The following is a 20,894-nucleotide window of genomic DNA, read 5'->3' on the forward strand; positions in this document are numbered from 1 at the left end:
AAGGACCATGTTTAGTTGCCATAGTGATTATACAATAATGACGATTGTTTGACTCTAATTTAGACTTGTCTATTGCATTGTCAGTCCAGCTTCTTCTAAGTACTATCTTTGGCTCCTCATAAGCTCTGTGTTATTGTGACCTTTCACCAGCATAGCCAGCATTTCCCCTCAGACTGGTGTTTCAAGATCCTTGGGTTTCTAACTTCCTGACCCCTAGTGACATTTGTGGGCCAGATGGTGCAAATCACCTGACACATTTTTTTGAATCTGCGGTTGGGGAAAAAACCCAAAACAACACGCTTCCAGGCAGCTGATTTATTTTGCCTCATTCTTTGAAACACCAAATGTTACTGTATTGAACTGAGTGAGATTTTGTACTCTTCTGGGATTTTCTCAAAGTAGGGATTTCTCCCTAATCCCAAAAGTTTTGTTTCTTACAGACTGGCAACTGAGGTGAATATGACTATGTACATTTCCCCTCCTCCTAACTTTGTTTTCTTTTTGTGACACAGGGTGCTGGAACAATTTGTATAGTGGGGGTGCGGTGAGCCATTGAACCAAACTGTAAACTCCATATATGACGGAAACCACTTTAAGCCAGTGGGTGCAGCAGAACCCTCAGTGCCCCCAATTCTAGCACCTGTGATTACACCTGGTTAAAGAAACACTCTTCTGGCCAATATAATATACCCAGGCAACAATCCCAGATCCATCACCTTATTAAATCATTTAGTGTGGGGTGAACCCTGCTGTCCTATACACCTATTAATTGGTCCTCTTACCTTCACATGAAGGGCCGGCTCCAGTGTTTTTGCTGCCCCAAGCAGTGGGGAAAAAAAAGCCGCAATCGGCAGCACTTCGGTGGCAGCTTTACTGCTGCTGCTTCATTATTCGTCGGCAATTTGGCGGGAGGTCCTTCCCTCCCAGAGGGACTGAGGGACCCACTGCCAAATTGCTGCCGAAGAGCTGGACGTACCGCTTCTTTCCGTTGGCCACCCTGAACACCTGCTTGCTGCGCTGGTGCCTGGAGTTGGCCCTGTTCACATGCAGCTGGCTGGCGAAGCCGTGCTTTCTCCAACTGTAGAGTATTTTGCTTTACGAAAACGTGAACCACACTCCCAGAGGACTGGAAAAGGACAAAAATAGTACCTATCTATACAAAGGGGAATAAGAACAACCCAGGGAATTATAGATCACTCAACTTAATTTCAGTACTTGGAAAGACAATGGCACAAAATATCAAACAATCGATTTGTAAGAACCTAGAAGAAAATAAGATGATAAGTAATAGTCAACATGAATTGGTCAAGAACAAATCATGTCAAACCAACCTAACAACAGAGACAACATTTCTCAATACTTTAAATGACTGTTTCTTGGAGCAGCTGGTACGGGAACCCACAAGGGGAGAGGCAACTCTCAATGTAGTCCTGAGTAGCGCGCAGGAGCTGGTCCAAGAGGTAACTATAATAGGACTGCTTGGAAATAGTGACCATAATATAATAACATTTAACATCCCTGTGGTGGGAAGAACATCTCAACAGCCCAACACTGTGGCATTTAATTTCAAAAAGGGGAATTATGCAAAAATGAGGGGGTTAGTTAAACAGAAATTAAAAGGTACAGTGACTAAAGTGAAATCCCTGCAAGCTGCATGAATGCCTTTTAAAGACACCTTAATAGAGCCCAACTTAAATTTATACCCTAAATTAAGAAACACAGTAAAAGAACTAAAAAAGAGCCACTGTGGCTTAACAACCATGTAAAAGAAGCAGCGAGAGATAAAAAGACATCTTTTAAAAAGTGCGTCAAATCCTAGTGAGGTAAATAGAAAGGAGCATAAACACTGCTAAATAAAATGTAAAAATGTAATAAGAAAAGCAAAGAAGAGTTTGACGAATGGCTAGCCAAAAACTCAAAAGGTAATAAAATGTTTTTTAAATACATCAGAAACAGGAAGCCTGCTAAACAACCAGTGGGGCCCCTGGATGATCAAGATACAAAAGTAGCACTTAAAGACAATAAAGTAATCACGGAGAAACTAAATGGATTCTTTGCTTCAGTCTTCACGGCTGAGGATGTTAGGGAGATTCCCAAATCTGAGCTGTCCTTTGTAGGTGACAATCTGAGGAACTGTCACAGATTGAAGTGTCACTAGGGGAGGTTTTGGAATTAATTGATAAACTTAACATTAACAAATCACCGGGGACCAGATGGCATTCACCCAAGAGTTCTGAAAGAACTCAAAGGTGAAGTTGTGGAACTATTAACTATGGTTTGTAACCTGTCCTTTAAATCGGCTTCTGTACCCAATGACTGGAAGATAGCTAATGTAACACCAATATTTTAAAAGGGCTCTAGAGATGATCCTGGCAATTACAGACCGGTAAGTCAGTACCAGGCAAATTAGATGAAACAACAGTAAAGAATAAAATTGTCAGACACATAGAAGAACATAAATTGTTGGACAAAAAGTCAACATGGTTTCTGTAAAGGGAAATCGTGTCTTACTAATCTATTAGAGTTCTTTGAAGGGGTCAACAAACGTGGACAAGGGGGATCCAGTGGACATAGTGTACTTAGATTTCCAGAAAGCCTTTGACAAGGTCCCTCACCAAAGGCTCTTACGTAAATTAAGTTGTAATGGGATAAAAGGGAAGGTCCTTTCATGGATTGAGAACTGGGTAAAAGACAGGGAACAAAGGGTAGGAATTAATGGTAAATTCTCAGAATGGAGAGGGGTAACTAGTGGTGTTCCCCAAGGGTCAGTCTTAGGACCAGTCCTATTAAATTTATTCATAAATGGTCTGGAGAAAGGGGTAAACAGTGAGGTGGCAAAGTTTGCAGATGATACTAAACTGCTAAAGATAGTTAAGACCAAAACAGACTGTGAAGAACTTCAAAAAGATCCCACAAAACTAAGTGATTGGGCAACAAAATGTCAAATGAAATTTAATGTGGATAAATGTAAAGTAATGCACATTGGAAACAATAACCCCAACTCTACATACAATATGATGGGGGCTAATTTAGCTGCACTGAATCAGGAAAAAGATCTTGGAGTCATTGTGGATAGTTCTCTGAAGACGTCCACGCAGTGTGCAGCGGCGGTCAAAAAAGCATTCAGGATGTTAGGAATCATTGAAAAGGGGATAGAAAATAAGACAGAGAATATGTTATTACCCTTATACAAATCAATGGTATGCCCACATCTTGAATACTGCGTACAGATGTGGTCTCCTCATCTCAAAAAAGATATACTGGCACTAGAAAATGTTCAGAAAAGGGCAACTAAAATGATTAGGGGGTTGGAATGGGTCCCATATGAGGAGAGATTAAAGAGGCTAGGACTTTTCAGCTTGGAAAAGAAGAGATGAAGGGAGATATGATAGAGCTATAAAATCATGAGTGATGTGGAGAAAGTGGATAAGGAAAAGTTGTTTACTTATTCCCATAATACAAGAACTAGGGGCCATCAAATGAAATTAATGGGCAGCAGGTTTAAAAAAAAAAGGAAGTTCTTCTTCACACAGCGCACAGTCAACTTGTGGAACTCCTTGCCTGAGGAGGTTGTGAAGGCTAGGACTATAACAGTGTTTAAAAGAGAACTGGATAAATTCATGGAGGTTAAGTCCATTAATGGCTATTAGCCAGGATAGGTAAGGAATGGTGTCCCTAGCCTCTGTTTGTCAGAGGGTGGAGATGCATGGCAGGAGAGAGATCACTTGATCATTACCTGTTAGGTTCATTCCCTCTCGGGCACCTGGCATTGGTCACTGTCGGTAGACAGGATACTGGGCTAGATGGACCTTTGATCTGACCCAATATGGCCATTCTTATGTTCTTTGACAGGGTAACAAGCCTTGTGGAGAGGGTGAAGCAGTAGATGTGATAGATCTTGATTTTAGTAAGGCTTTTGATTCTGTCTCACATGACCTTCTCATAAAGAAACTAGAGAAATATAGCCTAGACGAACCTACTAAAAAGTGGGCACATCTCTGGTTGGAAAAGTGTACTCAAAGAGTAGTTCACAGTCATGCTGGAAGAGCATATCAAGTGAGGTCCCACAGGAATCTCTCTTGTGTCTGGTACTATTCAATGCTAATCGTGTACAGAGTACACTTATAAAGTTTGTGGATGATACGAAGCTGAGAGGGGTTACAAGCCCTTTGGAGAACATGATTGGAATTCAAAATGATCTGAAATAAATAGGATGACATTCAGTAATGACAAATGCAATGTACTACGCTTAGGCAGGAATAATCCACTGCATAAATACAACATGGGAAATGACTGCCTAGGAAGGAATACTGCAGAAAATCAGTACTGAGGGTTATAGTGGATCACAAAGTAAACATGTGTCAACTGTAACACTGTTGCAAAAAAGACAAACATCATTCTGGGATGTATCAACAGGAGTGTTGTAAGCAAGACATGAGACGTAATTCCACTCTATTCCACACTGATAATGCCTCAGCTAGAGTATTGTGTCCTGTTATGGGCACCACCCTTCAGGAAATATGTGGGAAATTGGAGAAAATGCAGAGGAGAGCAACAAAAATTATTCAAGGTCCAGAAAACATGACCTACGAGGACAGATTGAAAAAAAAATACGTTTGTTATTCTGGAGAAGAAAAGACTGAGGGCAGAGATGGTAACAATCTTCAAGTACGTAGAAGACTCATGTACAGAGGAGGGTGATAAATTGTTCTCCTTACCTACTGAGGAGAAGAAGTAATGGTCTTAAATTGCAGCAAGGTAGATTTATGTTACACATTAAGAAAAACTTCCTAACTATAAGGGTAGTTCAGCACTGGAATAAATTGCCTAGGGAGGTTGTGGAATCTCCATCATTGGAGGTTTTTAAGAAGAGGTTGAACAAACACCTGTCAGGGATGGTCTATATCAGTGGTCACCAACCGGTCGATCGCTATCGACTGATCGATCCTAGAAGATCTCCCAGTCGCAATGTCCAGCGGCAGTGCAGTGTGACTGCCACTAAGGCAGACTCCCTGCCTATCCTGGCCCCATGCCGCTCCCAGAAGCGGCCAGTGCAGCCCCGTGGCCCCAGGGGTCGGGGTGGGTGGATGTCTCCCGCTGTGCACTGCTCCTGCCTGCAAGGACCACCCCCACAGCTCCCATTGGCTGGGAGAGTTGCAGGGGTGGTGCTTGCAGAGAGGGGCAGAGTGTGGAGCCACGTTCCCCCCCCTTCCAGGGGCCCAGTTGACCCCTTCCGGGAGCGGTGTGGGGCTGGGGTAGGCAGGGAGCCTGTCTTAGTCTCACTGTGCCCGCTGCTGACTGGGAGCTGCTGGAGGTAAGTGCTGCCCTGTAGGAGGCTGCGTCCCAACCTTGAGCCCCCTCTCAGAGCCAGCACCCTGTACCCCTGTCTAAACCCTAAACCCCCTCTTACATCCCAAGCCCCAGCCCTGACCCTCCTCCCAGAGACAGCACCCTGTACTCCCCCCTGAACCCCAACACTCTGCCTCAGTCCGGAGACCCCTCCCAGAGCCAGCACCCCAACCCCCTGCCCCAACCCGGACCCTCTCCCAGCACCCTGCACCCCCTCCTGCATCCAACATTCTGCCCAGCCCAGAGCCCCCTCCTGCACCTAAACTCCCACCTAGAGCTTGAACCCCTCATCCCCTCCTGCACACCAACCCCTTGCCCCAGGTTGAGCCCAGAGACACACTGCGAATCCCTCAGCCCCAGCCCAGAGCCCGCACCCCATGCCCAGTCCAGTGAAAGTGAGTGAGGGTGTGGGAGAGCGAGCAACAGAGAGAGAGAGCAGGATGGAGTGAGCGGAGCGGGGTTTGGGGGAAGGGGCGGGGCCTCGGGGAAGGGGTTGGGTAGATCCTGGGTTGCCCTTAGATTAAAAAAGTGATCTTGGTCGTAAAAAGGTGGGAGACCACTGGTCTATATAATACTTAGACCTGCGTCAGTGCAGGGGGACTGGAGTAGATAACCTATCAAGGTCCCTTCCAGTCCTACATTTCTATGATTCTATCTGTATCTTTGTGGTTCAGGCTCATCTCCACTTGCAGTATTCAAAATATGTGTTGCTATCTTAGCCATTGTAGTTCAGGAAGTTATTAATAGGGTTCCATATGACCCCAGGGGTGACCATCTGCCCTTCTCTCCAGGGCATACTAGAACCCATGTAGCACCCCCTTATCCACCCTTGAGCCAAGTGGGCTTGTGGAATAAAATATTCTGGGACAGAGCCAGCCCCCAGGGCCAGATAAACTCTCAAATTGGCAGGAGCATATGTAACTCCCAAATTTCCTGGGTATGGTGTTCTGTCCCCTCTAGTGGTACCGAGACCACTTAGAAATTAATGAGTCTGCTACAGCCTTAGCCAGCAGCAGTATGGCTTTTAGCTCATGCAGTAAGCTTCAAAGGTCCCAGGTTCGGTTCTGCCCACTGAGAACTGGGCTCTAGTCCCCAGCCTGCCCAGAATCATAGGTCTAGCATGGCGTTTGCCAGCCAGCTCTCTGCTGGCTCTGTTTTTATGTTATACTCGCAAGGGCGGCTCTAGGTATTTTGCCGCCCCAAGCATGGCAGGCAGGCTGCCTTCTGTGGCTTGTCTTCTGGAGGTCCCTGGTCCCGCGGATTCGGCAGCCGCCTGCAGGAGGTCCGCCGAAGCCGCGGGACCAGCGGACCCTCCGCGGGTGTGCCGCCGAAGGCAACCTGCCTGCCGCCCTAGCGGCGACTGGCAGAGCGCCCCCCGTGGCTTGCCTCCTCAGGCACGCGTGTGGTGTGCTGGTGCCTAGAGCCGCCCCTGTATACTCATTCCCTTATACTTTGTCTGTCTATTTAGATTGAAAGCTCTTTCAGGGCAGGGACTGTCAACTACTCTCTGTTTGTACAATGCTTAGCACAATGGCACCCAATGCTTAGCACAATAGTTCAATAATAACAATAATAATAATTGTAATTATAATTATTTCTGTACATGTCCATTAAAAGTAGTCACCACTTTGGAAAAATTTATAAGTATGTTGCCCTGAATTGTAGGAGAAAGGAGGGGAAACGGTATCCCTATTATTATAAACAGCTAAACATCCTGAAAAGAGGGTCACTAGCAGAAGGCGAGAACCTGCAGAGCGATGGAATATTTTTCTGAATTTTGATGAGCTGCTAAATCTGATTCTGTTTAACTATGGTAAGAGATTCACATTCAAGATAAACCAAACAAAAGATATTTTATTTAAATACATACAAGTTATAACAGTCCAATGTACAACAGAGGAGTGTGCCACAGTTGCCATCTGTTCAGTCTAAAAAAACCCAAATTCACTTCTCAACCCTTTCCCTAACAGGGAGAAATAGCTTTCACATGGCATTCTTAAGACTACTTACTCTTCACCTCTTAAAGGTAAAGTCCAACTACTTAATACGTAGAAATTCAGTCAATAATAATGCCAGATAGCAGGTACATTTTCATGTATTCTGACCAATCTCAATTTTTTCAAATTATCCAAAGTGTCTTCCAGAACAAAATCAGTGACATTTATATTATCTACCCATTTCACCAAAAACTAAGCAGATTAAAAAAATGAAAAAACTCTAAATGGTGAGGGATTGGGTTGTCAGATTAGCGTAACTCTGTTCCCATTGGAGTAAATGGTAACTTCCATTAAGCCTAGTAAAACAACACTGAGCCTCTTTGAGAATCCCTTCCTGGAGCTGGTTGAAAAGCAAGATGCAATGTGATATGCAATACAGACTTTCATAGAGATCATATTTTTATCAAAGAATTTTTGTGGGTCTGAACTTTGTTAGGCCATCAGTTCCTCATAGTTATGATGGGTTATTGTTCAGATCCATCATCTGCTCACATACACACATTATAGACTTCTGTCCTACAGCTCTGAAACACAATGGACACAATGGGAAAAAATATTGACATATTTTCATTATAACCACATGTACTGTACTGTTCTTACTATTTTGATGATCAATAATTACACTGTAAAGAAATAGTCTTGATAATACATTATTAAGATGATCTAATTGTTTTCAATAGCCCTTCTGTAAAATAAGACCCACTTTCTCCTTCTCCCAGAGGAAGAAGGAAAGAGACGACTGAATGATCATCTGGGTTTGAGGATCTTATTTATTTATTTAGCCAATATCGCAGAGAGAGAATCAGCTTGTCATTACATTGTACAACCACAATGCCACCTCCTTTATGTGGGTAATGCCATCATCAAAGCTGACAATCCTAAATAATCCTCTAGTGCATATATCTCTTTGCCAGAAGCCGAGGATGGGTGACAGGGGATGGGTCACTTGATCATTACTTGTTCTGTTCATTCCCTCTGGGACACTTGGCATTGGCCACTGTCGGAAGACAGGATACGGGGCTAGATGGAACTTTGGTCTGACACAATATGGCCGTTCTTATGTCACATTTTTTAACACTCCAGGTGTATTATCCTTTCTCTCACCTGTCCCATTCATATAATATAAAGCAACAAAGTCCATAATAGGAGCAGGAACCGTGCAACAGGACCCCAGACCCATGAGGGAGGCTAAAGACTGAAAACATATATGTATCATGTGGTGAATTAAGTTACTGTTTTTAATCATATCTGTGTTTCATGGGACATGCCATCTTATGTTATAGATGTTAACGTGCAAACAGTGACTAACTGAAGTAGATCTCAATATAAGATCAAGATAATATGACTTGTTGGCAGACTGGAAATATCTTCATAGGCTAACATGGATGAAGAGAGTTAACAGGTATAGGAGGACTATGAAGAGCCATTGATTCTTAAGTCAAACATCAACCCCAGCAGTCATTTACATTTTGAAGACTTTCTCAACAGCTAAAGGCCAGAACAATACTTTAGAAAAACAACAACATGATTGCTCAAATTATCTTAGTCACTTAAGCAACCAAACATTTTAATGTGAGAAGAGCAAGGGGAATCTTCATGGGATTTGATATTTTCTTGTGTGAGGATTGGGAATCAGGGAATTTTTGTATTGTGCATCAATTGAGGGTTTCTCTGCATCATTTCTGGTTTGGTATCTTTGGAAAAGAAACAGCAGCTTGTAAATGGTTCTCTGTAAACTTTACTTGCTTATTCAGTGTAACAAAACAAAACACGAAGACAAACTACAATTTGTCAGTGCTTGCTCCTCTTCCTGGCCAGTTGTTGGTTGAATGTATTTTGTATTTGTAGCTGCAATGGACTTTTTGTAGCTGTTATGTGGAGGAAAGCATGAGGTTATACACAGAGATGGGTCTTGCGGTCTAACAGATAAAGCAATAGACTAGGAGTCTGCTGATCCTGTCTCTGCTAGTTACCTCATCTTTAGTTCCCTTCTGACCCAGTGTCTTTATTTTCTATTATTGTAAGTTCTTCATGATAGGTCCTCTATTTCACTATGTTTGTACAATGCCTGGCAGAATGGGGGAGCCTATAGGATCCTAAATAATTAATTTTTTGCACACAAATGCAATAATAATAAAAACATTGCAAAATTAGGTGGTGAATAAACTATATATGAATCATGGCATTACCATCCCAAAGTAATTGCATTAAGGGAGGTGAGAGCCCTAGACAAGTTTGAATGGAGTGAAGGAAAACCTTTTTCTGGAGGTATGTATCAATGAAAAAGAGACATACTTTGAAACATTTATAGATATTTAATTGCAGCGTTCTGCTTGTTGTCACTGAGCATCCTGTAACAATGATATTTTCATGCTTTTTGCTCAAATAGGTGTTTTTTGCTCTTGTAAAATTCAAGATTCTCATTCAGGATACTATTCCCAGAATACCTGTTGGCTGCACCACAGAAGGAGGTGGTCAATTGCATGTTCTCTCTATGAATAGGAATTTAACGAGTGACAAGAAAAGAATCTTCATTCATTTGAGGTTAATTCCTCAGTTTGTATAAATATAGTCAGCAAAACTTTGCATTTTGATCAAGTTGAAAATCTGCATGTGCTTTCATTTGTGGGCCTTAATTAAGATTACTTGTATACAACTTATGTCTTGTATACAACTAGGCTATTAGAGAGTTGGTAGCTTGCCACCATATTTGGCAGCCCAACTGAATTACACAAATGGAAATGTAGCCTATTTTTTTAAAAAAGCACTAAACCGAACATCATTATTAACAAAATTAATCCAGTTTCTCATATGTTATACCTTTGCCGTGGATGAGAAATTATTCCCATTGCAACCCTTTTCCCCCATCTTTCAGGACATTCCAAAAATTTACCCTTTGGGATGACATTTGTTCATTCTACTCTCAACCTGGACATGGATTATTATCTGAAAGTTTTATCATATGCCATGTGGTTACCCTGGAGAGACTAAGTGTGAGAAAATGGAGTGGAGGTTTTACCCTATTTTTGAATTCTATTTGGAGTCACTTAAATTGAAGATTGGCTCTAGCAGAAAAGAAAACACAACCACAAATTTGGTCTGGAGTTAGTACTAACATAGTTTGCTGAAACTAAAGCACCCTTAATAAGGCCAGCTAGAGTTGACAGTCTTTGAGCTCCCTGATTTTAAGAGACAACTCACTAAATGTAGTGAGGCAGAGTGATCTAGTGTATAGGGCACTGAACTGGGAGTCAGGTAACAGAGGTTGTGTTCTTGGCTTTGCCACTGACTTACTGTGTCACCTTGGGCAAGTCACTTCACGTTTGTTCCTCTATTTCCCCGCTCACCTATTTGTCCATCTTGTACATTTAGACTGTAAACTTACCAAGGCGTGGACTGTCTGTTACTGAATGTTTGTGCAGTGTCTAGTATAATGATCCTTCAGTTTCAGTTGGGGTTCTAAGTGCCTGGCTCTCACAGTTATGCCCCACTGCCATTTACATTGGCCAAACCGGACAGTCTCTGTGCAAAAGAATAAATGGACACAAATCAGATGTCAAGAATTATAACATTCTAAAACCAGTCAGAGAACACTTCAATCTCTCTGGTTACTCAATTACAGACCTAAAAGTGGCAATATTACAACAAAAAATCTTCAAAAACAGACTCCAATGAGAAACTGCTGAATTGGAATTAATTTGCAAACTAGACACCATTAAATTAGGCTTGAATAAAGACTGGGAGTGGATGGGTCATTACACAAAGTAGACCTATTCCCACTACTGTTACTCACACCTTCTTGTCAATTGTTGGAAATGGGTCATCCTGATTATCACTACAAAAGTTTTTTTTCTCCTGCTGATAATAGCCCACTTTAATTGATTACTCTCGTTAGAGTTGGTATGGCGACACCCATTTTTTCATGTTCTCTGTGTATATATATATCTTCCTCCTGTATTTTCCACTGCATGCATCCGATGAAGTGGGTTTTAGCCCACGAAAGCTTATGCTCAAATAAATGTGTTAGTCTCTAAGGTGCCACAAATACTTCTCATTCTTTTTACAGTTATAAAAGAAATCAGTTAGTGATGAAGCTGATTGAACTGCCTGAATACAGTGAGCTTCCAGTTTAGAACACCAGATAGAAATCATCCAGGGAACCCAATGGTTGTAAAGGGAAGCAATTTAGTTACACAGTCCAATGATATTCCACTCCTAAAGAAAACCAGCTGCTGCCATAAACCCAATAGGATACTATTCATTGAGCCTTATGTTCTGAAGGAATTTCCTGTGTGTTTTCCAAGTAGAAGCAAGGCATCTGCATGGGGATTTTCAAGGGAACAGGGTACCCAACTACTATGGGAATTCATGGAACCTGGGCACCTAACTCCCTTAGTTGCCATTGAAAATCCCAGCCCGAATAGACCTACTAGTCACACACTGTGGTTTGATTAGCTGATTGAGAGTCTGATGTGTAATTGTCCACTATTGTCCAAAAACAAGTGACATCTAGCACATTTTACAGATGAAGTCTAGAGTAAGAAATACAGCACCTGCTATATTTAATTCCTCTTATGTTTCTTCCTGAGCTAGAATTATGCAGTTGTTTTATTCCTAAAAGCCAAATGGACTTACTGAAAGGATGCAGGACTGTATAAGTGGATTTCTGGCACATTGCTGTCTACAGAAGTGAAAAATATATTGTTCATTTTATGTTAAAATCCCTTAATAGTTTGCCAGTTAATGCCCATAGTTCCTATTTATCATTTGTTGGAAGTTCCTCTTTCTTTTACTCTCCCGCACCAACTGCTGAATTTAGCCATATTAAAGCATAGAAGAACCTGTCTCTAATTAGATCTGCTATTATTCTACAAAAACTGGAGAATTAATCATTTTTATATTTTTTATTGGAAAATGGTTTGTGCCATCTACAATGTGGAAAGCACAGGAAAAAAACATGCAAGGGTCTTTGCCTGGCTGTCACACATACACTAGGAGTGAACACTAAGTTATTTCAAATTCCAATTCAGTACAGACAATAAAATGGAGGAGAAAATGGTCAGTTAAGAGCCCTCACACACCATATGCTCTCTTTTTAATCTGGTTGTAGAACAGGAAGTTTTGGTTTATAATCACAATAAAATGGCTTTTGAGGTTATTAAAACACCTCAATATTGCTTTGGCTTTTAATTACCTGCAGATTCCATTTATTGCTTTGTGCAGTCCAATGCCATGATGATTATCCTTTAATTGCACTACTAAATATAAAGGTTCACAGATGCAGAACTTTATTTAATTTAGGATTGCTTAATCTATTGTATGAAATGGTAATGATAAAGAAAATATGTAAATCAAAGTTCGGCTTAGAACGATTTATTCCTACCTCATTTTGAAACACTTAAATAGTGTTTTATCGACTCCACCTGAACAAACACTGTTATGAATCCAAACGTTTTGTCTGGCTATATTCATTGGAATGTATATTTTGATATCAAAATCCATTAGGGCACAGGAAATCTCTGTGATGTTCTCTGCCTAAAACAAGCTTCCAACCCTGATTCATTAATATTGTGTCAGTAAATGGCTGCATTTTGCCTTTACACTGTCCTGAGCAAGGGGTGGCACATAAGCTGCTTCATCCCAGAAATAGCGCAGGAGACATTGTAATGCAGCAATATACCTGCTTCCCCTTGCTCTGGGGGCAGAAGGATTTAGTGATTGTTGCTAGTATTGTACACTACACCTGCTCAGTGTGAAGCTCTGTCCCTGTCTAGTGGTGGGATGGACCACATAAAAAGATTGATGAGCCTGCTACAACCTGGGCTAACACAATTGGGTTGTTTAACTCAGGCAGTAGAAGACATCTCAAGTTCTGTCCCCACTGCCAATAACCCACTTAGCGGTGTCAGTAAATTACACCAGTATTATCATGTCAGCTCAACTGTATCGGCTAGTGCATTATGAGGTGGAGCTCAGGCTCTGTCCCCTCCACTCCTACCTGGTCTGGATTCACTATTTGCTGCCCATCTGCTTTCTCCCTGCTTCATACCCTGCTGCATTATGCATGCTTATTTCTTTGTGCCTAGACCTAGACTTAAGTAGCCAACACAGGGGCATAGGAGGGTTCTTACTCCTCCTCACACTCCTGCAGAGTCCAACTTGCAGTCCAGCCTTATACTGGTGAAAACATGCTACAATTCACCATGCAACGAAAAATATCTTTCAAAGAGCTTCAGGTTCTAAACCGAAACCACAAAAATAAGCATCAATCCTTTACAATTTGGACTCTGCAGGTCCCAAAATAATGGAATTAGTATAATTATATCCCAATGTATACTTAGAGCAAATATCTCTAACCTGCAATTAGAACTTGTACTGATCCAATTATGTGATGTAATGGTGTACAGCAATTATGCATAATGACACAATTATAATTTGTGATTATATCATAAAAATCCTTCTGAAACTTTGTGAATGAATATTGGGCATAAACCATCACTGTGCATTTAAAATGTGCATCTGTTACAGCTGACATCCCCAAAATCTGGGCAACTGGTACTTTTAGATGTCTACAGAGATTTGTAAATTGAACTTGTTAACACAGGTATATAAAAACACTTTTAGAGTTTTGTCTTAGGTGTCCCTGGCCATAATATTTGACTTTTAGATGTCTACAGAGATTTGTAAATTGAACTTGTTAACACAGGTATATAAAAACACTTTTAGAGTTTTGTCTTAGGTGTCCCTGGCCATAATATTTGAGCACCTCTATTAGCAGTTACCGTGGACACCTGCATAAGGCAAATATTGATGTGAATACCAGAATGCAACAAATATAGATGAAGCCCATGTCAACAAACACTTAGATCGCTAGGAGGTTATAAAGGAATGTGAAAATAAATTCTTAGGATTTTATTTTGCCATTTTTCTTCATAACTGAGAGAAACTTCTTCAATGGGCTTAACTATAGTAATGTCTACAAAGAATTCCATGTAGAACTGCCCTTTCAAAAATGGCTACCATCCCCATTGTTTTCAATAGCAGTGAGGCTAAAAGTGCCCTTAGCAAATATGGTCTTTGTTTAATATGGCCATTACCCCCCATTAGCAATAATCAGAGGGAAGCCAAATTATCCTTGTGGAAGATAGTGGACCTCCTGTACCTTTGAGAACTCTGGGTGGAAGTTGCAAAGTATTATTATTACAGGTCTGTTGCATCTTACGCTGGGTTTACATTCTGCAGTCAGCGCGTAAAGCAAAAATTGCGTATAGTTAAAATTCCATTGAGTGTAATGGTGGGATCGGGGCCTAAATTTCTATTCAACATAATGTGAGTAAGAGCGCAAGGCCTTGAACCTAAATACTTTTTTCCAAGGTGATATCTGCTGCTTTGTCTGTGTCAGATGAGAGTGGGACTGAGTCATTACTCAATGCCTGGGAAATTAAACATGTAGAATTGTATTCAGTATTGCGGGGAAAATATTATTCACATAAATAAAGTTTTGCACTTTAAGACAAGGAGAAATTTCTCCTGGCCAAGCAACTCCCATTATATCTAGGATTATCTGAACTGTGGTGTTAAATAACAAATTCCAATTTGAGAGATGATTGAAGATGTAACCATTGTGATCAAGGCATGGAAATTGTTGTCATTATTACACATTATCCTTTGAAATGGTTTTTCCATGCATAACCTTTAACCCTTGGTTTCTTTGACACTTCATGGAAGGTGTTTTGCTTCTGCCTTTCACAGATGTTATACATTTTCCCTTCTGTTAATATTTAAAGTCAGTATTAGCGTTATTATTTAAAAGAGCTTTATTATTTTAAAGCCTACATTAGGACTGATTACAATACTCCTGGCTGCATATGTGCTTTGAAATTCTCCCTCTTATAATATGTGCTGAGTCTATGTGTGAGAGGTACTCCCAACCATTTGAAACATTTCTTAGACTTTCCTTATTTTCCCAAAGCACTTGGCTAAGTCTCAGCAGAACTGTGGGTGAGTCCACACTAACAATGCTAATAAAGAAGAAAAAGAATACGTGGAAAAAGTCAGTTTTAAGGATTTTTGAATAACATGACCAGAATTTGGAGACTGTTCCAAGCACAGTGGTCATGAAAGGAGATCAAAATGAAGGGAGTAGTAAGGTTTGATTGGACCATATGTAGTGAGGAAGAAGGAAAATGAGATATGAAATAAAGATGCAATGTGAGCAGAGATCATAGAATCATAGAAATGTAGGACTGGAAGGGACCTTGATAAGTCATCTAGGCCAGGATCCTGCACGGAGTCAAGACTAAGTATTATCTAGACCTTCCGTGTATTTTTCTAACCTGTTCTTAAAAGCCTTCTCTGACAGAGATTCCACAACATCCCTAGGTAATTTGTTCCAGTGCTTAACTACCTTTACAATTAGGAAGTTTTTTCTAATCTCTAGCCCCATTATTTGTGCTGTCCTCAGTGGTTGAGGAGAACAATTTATCACCCTTCTCTTTATGTGGGTCTTCTACATAATTGAAGGCTGTTATCATGCCTGCTCTCAGGCGTTTCTTCTCCAGACTGAACAAACCTAATTGTCTCAGTCTGTCCTCATAGGCCATGTTTTCTTGATCTTGAATCATTTTTGTTGTTCTACTCTGGACTTTTTCCAGTTTGTCCACATCTTTCCCAAAGTGCGGTACCCAGAACTAGGCACAATATTCCAGTTGAGGGCTTACAGTGCTGAGTAGAGTGGAAGAATTACTTCTCATATCTTGTTTACAATACTCCTGCTAATACATCCCAGAATGATGTTTTCCTTTTTTTGCAACAGTATTACATTGTTGACTCATAGTTAATTTGTGATCTGCTATCACCCCCAGATGCTTTTCCACTGTACTCCTTACAAGGCAGTCATTTCCCATTTTGTATTTATGCACTGATTATTCCTTCCTAAGTGTAATACTCTGTATTTGTCCTTATTGAATGTCATCCTATTTATTTCAGATAATTTCTTCAGTTTACCAAGATCATTTTGAATTCTAATCATGTTCTCCAAAGTGCTTGCAACACTTCTCAACTTGGTATCATCTGCAAACTTTATAAGTGTACTCTCTATGCCGTTACCCAAATCATTTATGAAGATATTGAATAGAACCAGACCCAGGACAGATCCTGGTGGAATCCCACTTGATATGCCCTTGAAGCCTGACTATGAACCAATGATAACTACTCTTTGAGTATGCTTTTCCAACCAGTTGTGTACCCACCTTTTAGTAGGCTTATCTAGACTATATTTCTCTAGTTTCTTTATGTGAAGGTCATATGATACAGTACCAAAAGCCTTACTAAAGTTGAGATATATCACATCTACTTCTTCCCCACATCCACAAGGCTTGTTACCATGTCAAATAAGGCTGTTGGGTTGGTTTGACATGATTTGTTTTTGACAAATCCACGTTGACTGTTACTTTATCAGCTTATTTTCTTCTAGGTGGTTATAAATTGATTGTTTGATTACTTGTTCCATTGTCTTTCCAAGTACTGATGTTAACCTAGGGAATTATAGACAGCTTATCCTTATTTCTCTTTCTATAGATAGGTATTATATTTGTCCCGTTCCATTCCACGGGGTGTCTCCTGTTCTCCACAAGTTCTCAATCACTAATGGTTCAGAGATGTCTTCAGCCATCCCCTTAAGTATTCTAGGATGTATTTCATCATGCCCTGCTGACTTGAGGACATCTAACTTGTCTAAGTAATTCTTAATTTAGTCTATTCCTATTTTAGCCTCAGATCCTACCCCTTCAACACAGATGTTCACGATATTAGAAATCCAATCACTGCTAACTTTTTTGTGAAAACCAAAACAAAAAACTCATTTCACTTTTTAGCTATTGCTTCATTTTTCATTATTATCTTTCTCTCCTTATTGAATAATGGGTCTACCCTGTCCTTGGTCTTCCTCTTGCTTCTCATCTATTTGTAAAATGTTTTCATATACTCTTTATGTCCCTCGATAATCTTGTTTTTTGCCTTGCCTTTCTAATGTTGTCCTTACATGGTTGTGTTGTTTTGTTTTATGTTCTTCCTTCATAATTTGACCTAGTTTCCACTTTTTATATAACTCCTTTTTAAGTATCAGGTCATTGAAGATCTTTTGAATGAGCCAGGATGCTCCAGTACCATACCTTAACTATGATATATAAGGCAACACCTCCTTCCTTTTTGCCCAGCTTCTCCTTCCTGAACAAGCTGTGACCTTCTATATCAATATTCCAGTCGTGAATTATTCCACCAACTTTCTGTGATGTAGGTTGGGGCAAGATTATATAGAACCTTGGAGACAGGGGCGGCTCCAGGCCCCAGCACGCCAAGCACGTGCCTGCGGGAGGTCCACCAAAGCCGCGGGACCTGCATTGTTATGAAGCAATCAATTGTAACTATGACATAGTCTTAAAATTGGTCAGTTCAACCTTTTTGCAGAGTATCTTAAATTGTAATTCCCCACTCTTCATCTTAGCCCTGGAATTTGTGAAGTTACCAGTTATTATCCATCTCAAAGGGACCAAAGATTCCTAAGGCAGGGAAGCTCACAGTACTATACATACAACAAGCAGAAGATGAATGATCTCTTATGGAGAGTCACCTGAACAAAATATATGGGCCAAATAGAATGGTCAGGACTGAACTATGGCATCTTTATTTAATAGAAGCAATGTTCATATACCAATAAACAAAACTGCATGTTGAGGTATCAAGTCATGTACTGTCTGAAAGTACCATGAATCTTTCAGGATGCTTTGCTCATGGAAAATGATAGATTTTGACAAAGGGAATCTGACTCTTTAAAAAAGAAAAATAAATAACTGGCTGTTTTCTATTTATCTTTTGTCAGGAGATTGGAATTTTTAGACAGTGAACAGCTTGTTGAAATATATTTAATCTTAGGGCCTGAACTTGCAAAGTATTGAACAGCTCCTGGCAAGTGCTAAGTACCTTCAACTCCATTTGCAAGCATTGGTTGTTGAGGGTACTTAGAACTTCACAGGATGAGACTGTTCCCTAACTGGGCCTTTATTTCACAGGACAGACAGGTGCTGAGGGGAGAAAATATAATCTTTCTGATAGACATGCCTGCGGGGAAAACAACCCTACCCTGTGGGATTTCATGGTTGGTTATAGGTTACAGGAAGGACAACTCTAATCTCTCCAGCTGGTAGTAAGCGTTGTTGAGGGAAACTGCTTTTGACTTAAAAGGGCAAGCTGAAATTTCAAAGAAATCAAGAGCGTTGTTAGCATCTCACACTAAAAATAGATTGTCCCTGCTTGAAAAATCAAAAGTGATTTGGTCCTTTCAAGATCCGTTGCTCTGCTGTGGATTTTTTTTTTTTTGGTCAGATTTGGACTGCTCCATTTTCTAAAAAGTGAGCAATTTTGTCTTCTTAGCACTTAGCAAAGTAGATGAATAATCAAATTAACCCCAATGCTTTGGATCATATTCAAAGTCAAATTTCTTGGCTGAAATGAGGTTTGACTCTTTCTGTAACTATGTTATTAGAACATAAGCTAAAGGATATAAATATGCTCTGGCTATGTTGAATAGTTTTTCTACCATGCTTTGCACAAAGGCCAGTGGCATTTGAAGAAAAAAATAGGTCCCAAACTGCTACTAATAATAACTCTCACTTCTATAGTAACTTTAATCCATGGATCTCAAAGTACTTTAAACAACAGTGATTAAGTCTCATTATTGCCCTGTGATGTAGCTAAATATCATTATCCTCATATTACAGATTGGGAAAAGAAAAACATTAAGCAATAATAAATTGACTTGAATGATGTCATTCTTAAAACAAACCATTTGTACAGAAAACCTTCATTAATCAAAACCACTAAAGAGTGGAATTTACAACTACTACATTCCGTAAACCATTGTTCTCCAAAAACACCAATAAGAGGAATTTACAACTACTTTCCTATTTTCAAAAATAATTGACAACTTATTTTTTTCTATTATGAATGTTCCTGTTCTGTTCCATTTGGGTTCTAATAATGTAGATGTCACGATGGTATCTGAGAACATTTATGGATACTTTATGTTATAACTTTATTTCAGATAAAAATTGTTTCTCATGATGAAGTCTTTGGCAACTGGTGTTAATTTGCATAAATAATACCAAAGATTAATTGAATGATTAAATCAAAACTTGGTAAGCATCTGTTTATGGAAACAGAACACAGAACTTGTTGTAGTCCAAACTACCACTTGCAGTGAGACATTTTTATGTGTATGTTTTAAGGATAGGATTATGTTGTATTACAGAGAAATAAGATATCAGCATTATTAAAATTGCAACTATTATCATATTGATAGCATCACTCTTGCTAATTAAACTCTAATTACCCTGAAAGCATTTAGCTTTTATTAGTAATTTCTAAGAACGCTCCTTTTTTCTCCTAGCATTCTTTTATCTTTTCACAAAAAATGTGTTATATGTCTCACACTATTGATTAACTTTATATAAGTACATTTCATTTTCAATGACTGACTGGATTTGTGAAATTATTTTACTTAGCACATAAAATTGAAATTATTTAAAATTAAGCACTACTATCAGTTGTAATTTGTTCAATTGAGGAGACGGTATGAGGATTTTTGTTCCTTAAAGGAAAAACGTTAATGACAGGAAGAGGATAATTAAATTCCCTGTAATAATCTTCTGCATTATTGTTTGAAAGATAAAGGACAGAATAGATTTGAATGAAAAGTTAGTAGTTTGAGCATTGGCCTGCTAAACTCAGAGTTGTGAGTTCAATCCTTGAGGGGGCCACTTAGGGATCTGGGGCAAAATCAGTACTTGGTCCTGCTAGTGAAGGCAGAGGGCTGGACTCGATGACCTTTCAGGGTCCCTTCCAGTTCTATGAGATAGGTATGTTGTTTTCAACATATCATTAGAATATATGCATTTTCTGGATGATGCAATAATATAGGCTCTCATTTTAAGGTGAATTCATTGATCGTGGCCCACATATGCACATACGTTCTTTGCAAGTTCAAACACCTGTTTAATAATACACCATACATCTTGTGGTTATATCCACGTGAAAGTTTTGCTTCAGAACTATGTGAAAAATTATGTAGACATTTTTAAAATTGTATTTAACATTCATCTTTGACATCCTCACCTGCTCTCTGTCCATTAATACATCTCTTTTGGGGCATCTTCAAACTTCCAGATGCTTCAGGTGTTACATTTTAGTCCCCATATTTTTTTTAAAACTTTCAAAAATAGCTTTATAATTAAAAAATGTGCCCAGTACATGATTGTGTGGGGAAGTATAATGGTTTTATGACATGCATGTAGAATGACCTGCATAACTAATGAGTAATATAGCCATTCCAAACTCATAGCAATATATTCTTATGTCACATCACACTATCACATATTCCACAAATGGAGGTGATAGCCCTATGCTAAATTGAAGAGCCTTCTAGTAACCCACAGAGGAGTCATGTAGATTGCAATTGTCATGCACCTTTAATAGACTTATTCTTGTATTCTA

Source organism: Mauremys reevesii, linkage group 2, assembly GCF_016161935.1.
Source record: "Mauremys reevesii isolate NIE-2019 linkage group 2, ASM1616193v1, whole genome shotgun sequence".
Lineage (NCBI taxonomy): Eukaryota > Metazoa > Chordata > Testudines > Geoemydidae > Mauremys > Mauremys reevesii.